The 10,892-nt window shown below is 42.1% G+C and overlaps 1 protein-coding gene across 1 annotated transcript in view; it reads right to left on the reverse strand.

Annotated features, from left to right (window-relative positions):
* IBTK (inhibitor of Bruton tyrosine kinase) overlaps positions 1-6,555 on the reverse strand; it is a 52,762-nt gene extending 46,207 nt beyond the window's left edge. The window contains exon 1 of the mRNA XM_074150371.1: positions 6,372-6,555. The gene's annotated coding sequence lies outside the window, so the exon portion shown is untranslated. The remainder of the gene's footprint in view (positions 1-6,371) is intronic.
* Between the last annotated feature and the right edge of the window lie 4,337 nt (positions 6,556-10,892).

Consider the following 10,892-nt stretch of genomic DNA (forward strand, 5'->3'; position numbering starts at 1 on the left):
CAGAGCTGCTCTCCAGCAGGTCAGCGCCCAATCTGTACTGGAGCAGGGGGTTATTCCTCCCCAGGTGCAGCACCCTACACTTGCCCTTGTTGAATAGCAGTAACTTAAAAATATATATATATATATTTGGAGATCTATAGGAAAAACATCAGAAGTGTTATTATCCTCAAACCATTTTGTCATGTTTCGTCAATATGCCGCCAGGGAATAAAATCATGTTGTGGAAGAAATATGAATTTTACATATGTCTTGTAATGCCTACTTTAAATATAATTAATATTTAAGACATTGCTATTAGTGCTACAAAGAAAGAAAAGTAAAGATAAAAAGAGCAAAGAAACAATACTCAGGGTAGTCACAAAATGAAGTTGACTGGTCTGTTTGGTAAACTGGTATGAAATGGCACCACCACCCAAGGAAGCAGCCCTGCCATGCCCCATGCTAGACCCTCCCTTCTGCAGTCCACACCTATTTAGGACACTGAATTGCATGAGAAAAGGATTCAGTAGAAAGTAAATTCTGGCTCCACAGAAACTTGTGCCATTACAAGAAAGGAACAGAGAGGCCAGAGCAAAACTTCTTTAAAGCACCTGAGGTCAAGCCTCACCAAACATGAAAATACCGTGGGGCAACAAAAGACACATTAAAATAAAAAGTTTGCTATTAAATAGAAGTACAACCCTGCCAACCTCACACTAGCTTCATTGTGGTGACATTTACTGCAGCTATGTGAAATCTGACTCTGCGGAATTATTTCTTTGTAAGTCATTCTAACCCAGCCCTCCTTTACTATAAACATTACCACACTAGATACTATATTAGTACATTGATATATACACCTTGAGTTTCGAGACAGAAGGCTGTAGATCAAGTTTGCACCCCTCTACAATAAAGACTGGCACACCAGTAACACACAATATCATGTTATTAGAACATCTGAAAAGGGTTAACAATCAGATCTGACTCTTTTTAAATACAAACTAGGTCCTTAAGTGAAACCTTAAAACTTTCAAACTGTGACTTGATGACCACATCCCTGTGAAAACCCTGTGATTGCTGTTCAAATGCCTACTTCTAGTATATGGAGTCCCAGCTGAATAATCAGCACCTAAAATAAGCACAAAATAGGACCAGCACCAGAATTTTTTAAAGTTTGAATTTTAATGTCTAAAAAACAGTGCCCTTATGATTATGCACCTCTGCTTTTATTTGCAGATATTTCTGTAGGCTTCTCAGTACTAATCATATTCACATAATAATACCAGTGTCTTCCTAATGCTGTACTTAGTGAGACATAAATTATCATCTTTTGCACATCTTTATGATACAATAGGTATCACTGGGAATTCAAATTCTTTTTAAAAACTGACCCTAACCAGCATTTTCATGGTAGAAAAACGTCACAAAAAACAAAGCAATTGGAGCAGTAATCAGAGTATCCCAAAGATGTTTTATTTCAGTAGCAAGTGGATTTCTAATTTTTCCCTTAGAGACACAAACTACTTATTATGCATGTTCACAGCCCAGGAAAATTTAAAAGATTACACCCAACTTGGAAGCAATTCCAAAGTAGCACGAAAGTGTTTGTGCTATCTTGCCTCCTGGAAGTGAGTGGGTAGAGCCCTTTAACTCAGCTCTTCCCCTCAAAGGGGGCAAAGCACCACCACACAACAGCTGTCAGACACCCTCCAAGGAGGAACGTCTCAGATGTGTCATCCGATTTTGCGGAGTCAGAACTCCTACAGCTGAAAAAGAAGCTCTCCACCTACTGTGGTTATCTCAAAAAAATTAAATCTCTGTTTCTTTCAAGAAGTCACTGCAAATACTGGTTTTTGCTAAAAAGTCTAACATCAAAGCTGTCACACCTCTCCAGTATGAAATTAAATCATATTCTACACATCTGTCAGACTAAGCTAACAAATACCTTAATGACTAAGGATGGTGACGGTAGATTTCATTTCCTGCAGAGAGCAGATGTGAAACCATGAGATTCTGTTCAATTATTGGGAAAAACAGAGTTGGCAGAAGCTTCCCACTGAGGAGCTACAGAAATCTTTCTGCCTATCAAAGCTGCTTACAAGGGTGGGTTAGTGGTCTTCAAGTCCAAGAGTTCTGTTTATCTATTTTTATTATCCAAGACACTTCCCAGAATAGATAAAAAAAAAAATATATAATCAATTCTGTTCTGGTAACACGAAATCTCACAAAAATTAAGTCAGAATAAAGAGATGATAACAAGGCAGCTTCAGGACCCCCTGCGATATATCTGTTTCTTAGTCACTATCTTTCAGAAGACAAACCCAGTGAAAGCAGAGCACATTCAGCACAAATTTTGGTAATGCCTAGAACCCTGACATTTAGCACAGAGACATCACAAGCTACTGGATGAAGGAAAATACCAGACTGCTCGTTTCCACATCTGTAGGATCCTGTTCTCCACAAATGCATTCCCAATTTTATTTTTTAATAGAAAGTATTTCTACAGAGGTTGCATGCTCTTGCCTCAAAGGTACAAGGACTTGTACAAGGTACAAGGGGAGGGACTCTTGATCAGGGAGTGGAGCCATAGGATGAGGGGGAATGGTTTTAAACTGAAAGAAGAGAGATTTAGATTAGATATCAGGAAGAAATTCTTTGCTGGGAGGGTGGTGAGACACTGGAACAGGTTGCCCAGAGAAGCTGTGGCTGCCCCATCCCTGGAGGGGTTCAAGGCCAGGCTGGATGGGGCTTGGAGCAACCTGGTCTGGTGGGAGGCGTCCCTGTCCATGGCAGGGAGTGGGTACTGGATGATCTTTAAGGTCCATTCCAATCCAAACCATTCTATGATTCTACAAGGGTGCTCTCAGAAGAGAGACAGTAACCAACCCTTACCACATGGCTGGATGCCAGAAACATGTATTGAAACTGCCAATCTGGGAGGTGTGCATGCTTGGTACTGGAATTCGTATCTGTGGTCTTTCAGATTCTTCCTGATGAAAGCCTTTACTCGGATTAGATCTAGCAAAATCTGGCTAACGTGGATGTGGATACCAGTACCAAGGCAACGGCTTGTACCTGCTGTTGTGGTCTCACATGGAAGTGAAAGAGAAAGCCCAAGGGATTCAGATCTTTAGAATTCAGTACCACTTGAAGACAGATGCTGGTTTTGCATCTTTCACCTGCACTGCATTAAAGTAACTCAACTGTCAAATTAGTGACATGGCCTTGAAACCCAGCTTTAAGCTGCTTTACTAAGAAAATATTTCTCAAGACCTTATTTGACCTTTAAATTGGCATAACCTCATTCCATTCACTGTTTTGGGGGGGTTTTGTTTGTTTGGTTGGTTTTGTTTGTTTGTTTTTTTAAGTGGAACCGATTTTTTTCTAAATACCAGTTACATCTAGGATGCACTTGGTGAAAAACTACCTGTCTTTTGGGTCTACTAAAACAGAACTAAATAATGGTTTCTATTTTCCATATAAAAGAAGCCTAGAGTTTTCCTTGTTAATACCAATACCGCTACTTTCAAAAAAAAAAAAAAAAAAGTATAAATAATACAGCTTTTCAGAATGTGCAAAATTCATTTGCTCTTCCTTTTTGACAGTAAGTTGCTAAAGGAAGACAGATCTGACTGCCAATATCAAACACTTCAGGAAGGTTAAGTCCATCCTTATAAGGGTATTGCGAGTTCTTAAAGATTATCAAGATGGAAAGGAAGGGAGATTGTTTTTTAAACAAGCATGCTGACATTTCATAATATCCGCCAAGTTGGTCCATTTGCCCTTGTTTCATAACATCACAAAAGACCTGTAACCATAACAGCGTGGAAATCCTGAAAATAGTTGTACCCAAAACAAACTTCACCATGCAGACTACTTGATTAGTAACCTAATAAAAAAAAAAAAAAATCATCTAAAGCTTACAGAATTAAAGCCATAGGAATTTGCTAGCATATTACTGATTTTCCAGGATTTTCTGTTGACTGTAGTCTTACCTAAAGGCAACTTTCACTAATACATATTAAAGTAGTAGTTTAGAACCTGACAAAAGCGACTAGCAAATTGAAGCTGGGTAGTAATATAATAAATACAGCACTGACATTAAGCAACATATCCTCAAGGAAACATAGATGAATTCCTAGATAAATAACAGCAAACACAGCCTTGAGCTATAAGCAGCATATTGTCCAAGGCTTTAAAGAACAGGTAGACTACCAATTTCTACTCAGAAGATTACATATCCACAGATAGTTTAACCTGTTCAGGAACTCCCCTGCACATTTGTTGAAGCCTGGGCATAAATTTAGACTATTCAAGCCCTTGAGCAATATTATTTGAATACATGATATATTTTATGAGGGGAAAAGTGATTGAATATACAACAAAAAAAGGGTAAATCTAAGTTACACAGCAGTCAGAAATTCCCACATAGGTTTGGCAGTCAGAAATCCCCACATAATTCTTATAACAGACATAGTCTTTTAAAAAAATTAGCTTCTTCTCAACTATATTACAACAGTATTGCAATTGAAGGAACAGAAAGCAAGGGTTCTGCCCTTTTCAGTACACAAAACATCAGGTACAGTGCTGCCTCCAGCTCAGACACCAAGTTTTAAGAGAAGTACGTAAGTAGAAGAAAACTTTGGAAAGAGCAATTAGGATTCAGAAGGTTTACAAAACAACCCGTGAGTACAGGCTGAGCAAATTGGACCTATTTTCTCCTTCAGCTGTGTTTTCTACAAACCACCCAGAGCCTTTGAATAAGGCAGCTGCTACATAAAGAAGAAAAATCAGAACTCTAGTCCACTTGACGCCTGACCATGGGATAAGTAGTAATTTGATCAAATTTTGTAAGAGACTAAGATTATATATCAGTAAGCACTTTCAAATGATAAATTGAATGCTAAGGAGGCTCTCAAAACAGGCTAGACTACAAACAACCTGTTCAAGACCTGCCTAGAAGTAAAGCTATGGAGGAAAACCACCTTGCTTTAAAAAACACCACACTCCACCACGCCTGCTATGTCCCCTGGGCCACAGCAGATCCAAGCTGCTTCATTTACCAGGCTGGGGCCTCTCTGCCACCGCTCGGCACAGGTGACCTTTACAGGTTCTCCCCAGACTTTCTAAAACTTCTGCTTTCGCAATGACAGCAGAATAATCCTCATCAGGATGAGACATTCAGTGATCCAGCAACTCTAATCCATGTGCTCCTAACAGCGCTAACAAGTACTGCCAATTAAAGGCAGACACGCCTGTCAAAAAAAACCACCAAAGTACCATTGGTAGCTAAATTCAGCTACAACACGTCAGAGCGGATCTATTAGTCAGGAATCACAGTACATAAACAGTATACTGTGAAATACTGTGCTTGGCTTATCTACGAACAGTCAGAACTACTTACTTTTAAAAACCTAACGCTGTCCCAAAAAATTAAAACATACAGAAAGCGGTATAGACAAAAGTACAGCAAGTGCAGTTATAGGCACTTCCACAAGACACTGGGACCTTGCTCTAGATTTTTTTATTGAAACAGATAACCTGAAGATAAGCCAAGAGCAACGAACCACAAATGTGTTCTAGAAATTCACCACACTTAAAACTGTATCAGATAAATACATCAAGTCTTAGGAAAAGCTGACTTTTCCGAATGAACTCTGAACTTCTGGTACAGTATTATTAAAGACTAGCCACACCAGATGTTGTTGGGTGATTATTGCTTTTTGGTAAACCACAAACTGTGGTCAGTTTCCATGAAGACAGGCAACTACAGTGACCACGTCAGCAAAAAAGGGCTGGATTTCAGAGATCAGGTGGGTGGTCCCTAAAAAGACTGGACAGAAATATCCTTTTAAACTAACTACAAGATTTCAGCACTCTCATGCTTACGCTGCTGCTCAAAGCCAGCAAACACTGTGAGCTGCTATCAAAAGCCACATACAGCTATCACCAAGAAGGCCAGAAACACGACAGGCTGCCCAGGAATCTCCAACTAAGGAAACCTGGCAGAGGCTGCTGCCAGTGTCAAGGGGGGAAGCTCTGAAGTGTTTCAAAAAGCCACCCACAGACGAGGGACAGGCAGGGGAGTAGGTGGCTGTTTGGACTCTCACTACACAAGTCCACGTAGCCAGGAAGCGACCAGCAACAGAAGAGACTTAACAACACAGGCGACGAAGGCACTTTTCTTCCGCCTCGAAGCCGGTTCCCTCCCATCCTACGTGGCCGGCTGCCCTTTACCCTCCCTGACTCTCCCGCCTGGGGCTCTCCCCATTCCTACAGCCCCCCGCCGCCGCCGTCCCGTCCCCACCGGGGGGGGCCAGCCCTGTCACTGCCCCTCCCGCAGGCCCGGCTCCCCCTCCGGACACATCAGCAGGTCGCGGCCCGCCCCTCACCAGTCGCTAGATGAATGGACTCGGGCGGGCAGGGCGGGACGAGCGCTGAGCAGCGCGGGGGCTCATCCTCAGTGACACCGGGGCAGGGCCAGGCTGCTGCGGCTACCGCGACACCTCAGGCGGCGGCGACAGCCGGTGCCAGCAGTTCACAGCGGGGAGCGGGGACAGCGGCCGCCGCACCCCCGAAGAAGCAAGCAGCCGATTGGCCGCGGCGCCGCCGCACCTCGCACGCCGATTGGCTGTGGCTGCAGCCTAGGCTCCGCCCACCACCCGCCCACGGAGGAGCCCGGATTGACTGACAGGGTGGCGGGAAGGGGGCGGGGTCTGCCATGATGGGCTGTACCGCGGCGCGCGAGGGTTAAGTTAAGATGGTGGCCGCAGGTGCGAGGGGCTGAGGAGCCGCGTCGTGTCGTGGGGGAGGGAAGGGGCTGGAAATCGTGAGGAAAGAGGAGATGATTCCGTGGCTTTTCCTGTCAGCCCTGGCGAGAGAAGCAGCGTTGGCGGCTGTGAAGGAGGAGGAGGAGGAGGATGGGTTTCTGGCGAGGCAACACCTCTCCAGGAGGAGTGGAAAGCAAAGAGTTGAATAGTCAGCCTGCAGGTTTCTAGCAAATAATCACAGAATCGTCATGGTTGGAAAGGACCTCTGAGATCACCAAGTTTAACCATACACACACACAAAAAAAACCCTACAATCTTGGCCACAATCTCATACAAATAACGAAGTGAGAGGAAGCATCGAGAAGGCTGGGTTGAGGCAGATTGTCTTATCAATGTAATTTCTGACAGAGCAAGTGGCCTAATTTATAGCATATACATCAACATATATATACAACAAGCATATACAGCTTGGTTTCTGTGAGACTTTTGTCACCGAGAGGGCAGTCTCATAAAGAAAGTTGGTATGTACACAAGGATTTGAAAAACTGCCCTTGTAAAGTAATTACCTACAGCTCACTTAATGCGTGTTTGAAGTAAGCTCCATGAGGGCTCACTTCAGTTCTACTTCTTAATTAATGTCTTGGATGATGTAATAGCTGGTACAGATTACAGATTAATCTGGAACAGGATTAGGGTCTGGCATTTTAAGGTGGGAGGCTAGGAAGCAAAACAAGCAGTACTTACTGTAAAATACAGAGTAAAAAAGTCACACATCACTTTCTCCAAAATAAGGAAATATATTAATAATGTATTAATGCCAATGGCCAGAGTTTCTATGTGTTTCTTTAAAGCCACAATTGTATCCCCTGTGTGGTGCAAGCATTAAAGGAATGTAAAACAATTTACCTGTCTTGTGAACCACAGAACCTTTGAAGCTGTAAAAAGTTATGTGTGTTCTTCAGCAGCAGTTCCATTTGGGGATTATTGAGTAGAAATTCTATGTAGGCGAATCTCAAGCATTTTTACTTGTGCCATCTGATCCAGTTAATGGGAATTGTGCAATCTGCTTTCTGTATTTCACTGTAAAAATGTTTGGTTTGCCAGCAGTCGTTCACCACTGTAACTAACCCTGCGTTCTACGTGAAATTTACTTATGCATTATCTTTTCTAGCGATGGCTTCTTTCTGCTTCAGTCATAAGCACATCTCAGAAGTGGCCTTGCTCCAAGCATGCTGCCAGCTGGCCTAAGGACATCAATGACTGTCCAGGGAGATAAGGAGGTCCAAATACAGCTGAGGTCAGTCGCAAACAATGCTTTGTTGTACAATAATGAATCCAGGTGAATAGCTGAGACAGGCATCCAGGGAGGGGTAAACAGCGCACTGGAAAGATCAAGAGGCTTAAAGTAGAACAAGGCCCTAATCAACATGAATAGATTGTGTATGAGAAAAATAATTTTTAAGAAGCTGGGCTGCCCCTCAGCTCTTTCATACAAAATAACTACTGTAAAGAATAGAAGACTACACCAAAGGACACAGAAACACTGGAAAATAATAATGAGTCATGAATAGGAGCTGAGGAGTCTGAGTCAGCCAAGACCTTGACAGTAACTGAAGGCTTTTAGCAATGGGTTGCTGTGCAAGAATTTGATCTCCTTTGCAGGACGTTTAATATTTTCATGGAAAAATAAGATATTAACTACTTTATTTATTGTTTATTGTTCAGGATTTCTAATTGTCCCCAGCTTATAGGTCAGTAGTAGAAATTCCTGCTATCTTGTGCTGTCTCTGCAAAAGCAGCAAACTAATGAATACCATTCACAGAATCAGGATGATATAGTTTGATTTGTTGAGGTGATAAGGTAACATTGTAAAACAAAAATGGCTCAAACAGTTTGACTAGAGCCTCTGTTTAAATTACTAGTTTTGTTTTGTTTTGGTTTGTTTTTTTTTTACCAGTGGAAAATGACAACATTGTTGCAGAAAAATATACTATTTTAAGCCTTTAAAGAAGAAATCACAGTCAGTGGAGATGAAAACGCAGTAATGAGTCACTGCAGAGTCTTTTTTAATTAGGTAGTCCAACAGTCAGATTTGTGAGTTCCTGAAGCATGTAATATGTGCCTGACAGTTAGAGACTGTTCATCTCTTTTTTCTTTTTTTCTTCTTTCAGTCTGTGGTGAAAAGGTCTGAATTATCACAAATAAATATGTAATTATAGGAAAAAAATGTGTCTCTGACCACTGTTGTTATTTTTTTATAGAAGCTCTAGACTTTAAGTCAAAAATCCCTCAAAGAATTGAAAGACCAGCACATGAAAACCAGTATACTTACCCATCTTCAGAATTTGAGGAGGAACATCAATTTTGAGAGTCTTAATTAGCCCACAGAGTGTATTTTTTGTCTGCATCTCAGTTCATTGGCTGTTGAAGGGTTATAGATTGACTGTGCTCCAAATGTGTATACTCATTTAAGGTTAGGGGAGATAAATCTAGGCTCTAGGAAGGACACTACCCCATTAGGGAGCTTTCTGGTGACCTGTGGATCCTATCCATCCAGAAATATTGAGGTAAAGTTCCCTGCCTTGTCTGCTGCACCAGACTGAGGGTAATGGAGGAATGAGAGGAGAAGTCTTAAGCGCCAGAAAGGAAAAAATGTGTTTTGCACTCTATGCTATCACTGTAATGATCTTGTAACAGATTTCTGAAATTGATTCTGAATGTTGAAAGAAGATGGTAATTACTTTTATCATCCAGTAACAAAAAGTTCAGTCTATATATCAAAAATGAAAATAATTAATTTTTTCCTTTTCAGCTATACTAAGTGTTGAGTGATAGACTTCCCCCTTCACATTTCTATTTATGTGCCTTAGCCGGCCTAATTATTACCAATATCCTCTAGAGCCTTGAGTAATAATTCTTATTGGCAGCAGATAATACTCGCTGCTGAAGAAAAAATTAATCTGCTCCAGGCTTACCTTCTGCTGATACTAAATAAGTTCCTCATGATCTTTCTCTTTTATGAACTCGAAAAGAAAGATGACAAAATACTGGGAAATTTGTATTACAGAACTAACAGAGGAAGATTCAGTGTAATACCTCTTAGCAAGGAAGGCTTGCAAAAAAAAAACAGACTACTATTTTTTTGTCAGATAGCCACACACGCAAAAGAAACATTTTTATAGCAGTAAAGTATCTCCAAATTTATTAAAAGTATGTGCTGCTTACTTTAAGAAGGCCTATCCTCTTACTCAGAGAGACAGGGTTACTCAATTCCACATACCAATACCATCTGAGAAAAATCTGGAGAAGTCTGAGGATCATATGGCACGGAAAGGGGGATGGTGAAGTTCGGGGACTCCCTGGAGTCTGCTCCATCTACTTGAGAGTTCCCCTGGCAAGTAGGAAATGAAGATGCAGTGAGCTCCCAGCTGAAGTGGCCCCTGGGGACCTGAGTTGCCTTGCTCCAGCTAAGTGACCCAAGGATGCCACCAGCAGCTGGAGTCACCGCTCCTGTCTGTCTCTGCAGTGTCCCATCACTGTTGTCAGTGGTGTCGGTTCCCAAAATGGGGTAGCCCTGCATTAAATAGTATGTTGGCAAAGATAGCATGGCATCCCCTTGATGTCACCTCCAGCTAGGTCTCCTCTGGCCTTGCCTTACTTCTTTCTAGGTCTTCTCGGGGTCTTAAAGACCTCTCTTGAGGTTTTTTAATCTTCCAAACGCTGATTTCAGAGTGTTTGGGAGGTAAACCTCAAGAGAACAAAATCTCCACAGTGAATAGACACACCTTTGCACTTACCTTGCAGTGCCATCTACAGTCGGAAGTCTCTTCTGACGCGCAGGTGACACCACAGTGTGGTTTGGTCAGCAGCTCGCAGGCTTAGCAGAGCAATTTTGCCCCAAAAAACATAACAGTGTAGTTTTTTCACACATGGAGGTTGTCGAATGCAGGGTCGGGCCTCGAGGCAGTTCTCTTGACCTAGTCTCAGCTGTGCCAGTGGCTCACTGAATATTTCCTCGGGCAGTGGGGAGATTATTCCTCCTTCCTCACCCCCAGCGTGGGCTGTATCCGTGCAGAATCAGAGTAAGCTACTCTGGGACTGCTGAAAAAAAGGAACTCACCTGCTTTAAATTGTCCCTTATA

The sequence above is a fragment of the Numenius arquata genome, chromosome 7 (genome assembly GCF_964106895.1).
Source record: "Numenius arquata chromosome 7, bNumArq3.hap1.1, whole genome shotgun sequence".
In the NCBI taxonomy this organism is placed as follows: domain Eukaryota; kingdom Metazoa; phylum Chordata; class Aves; order Charadriiformes; family Scolopacidae; genus Numenius; species Numenius arquata.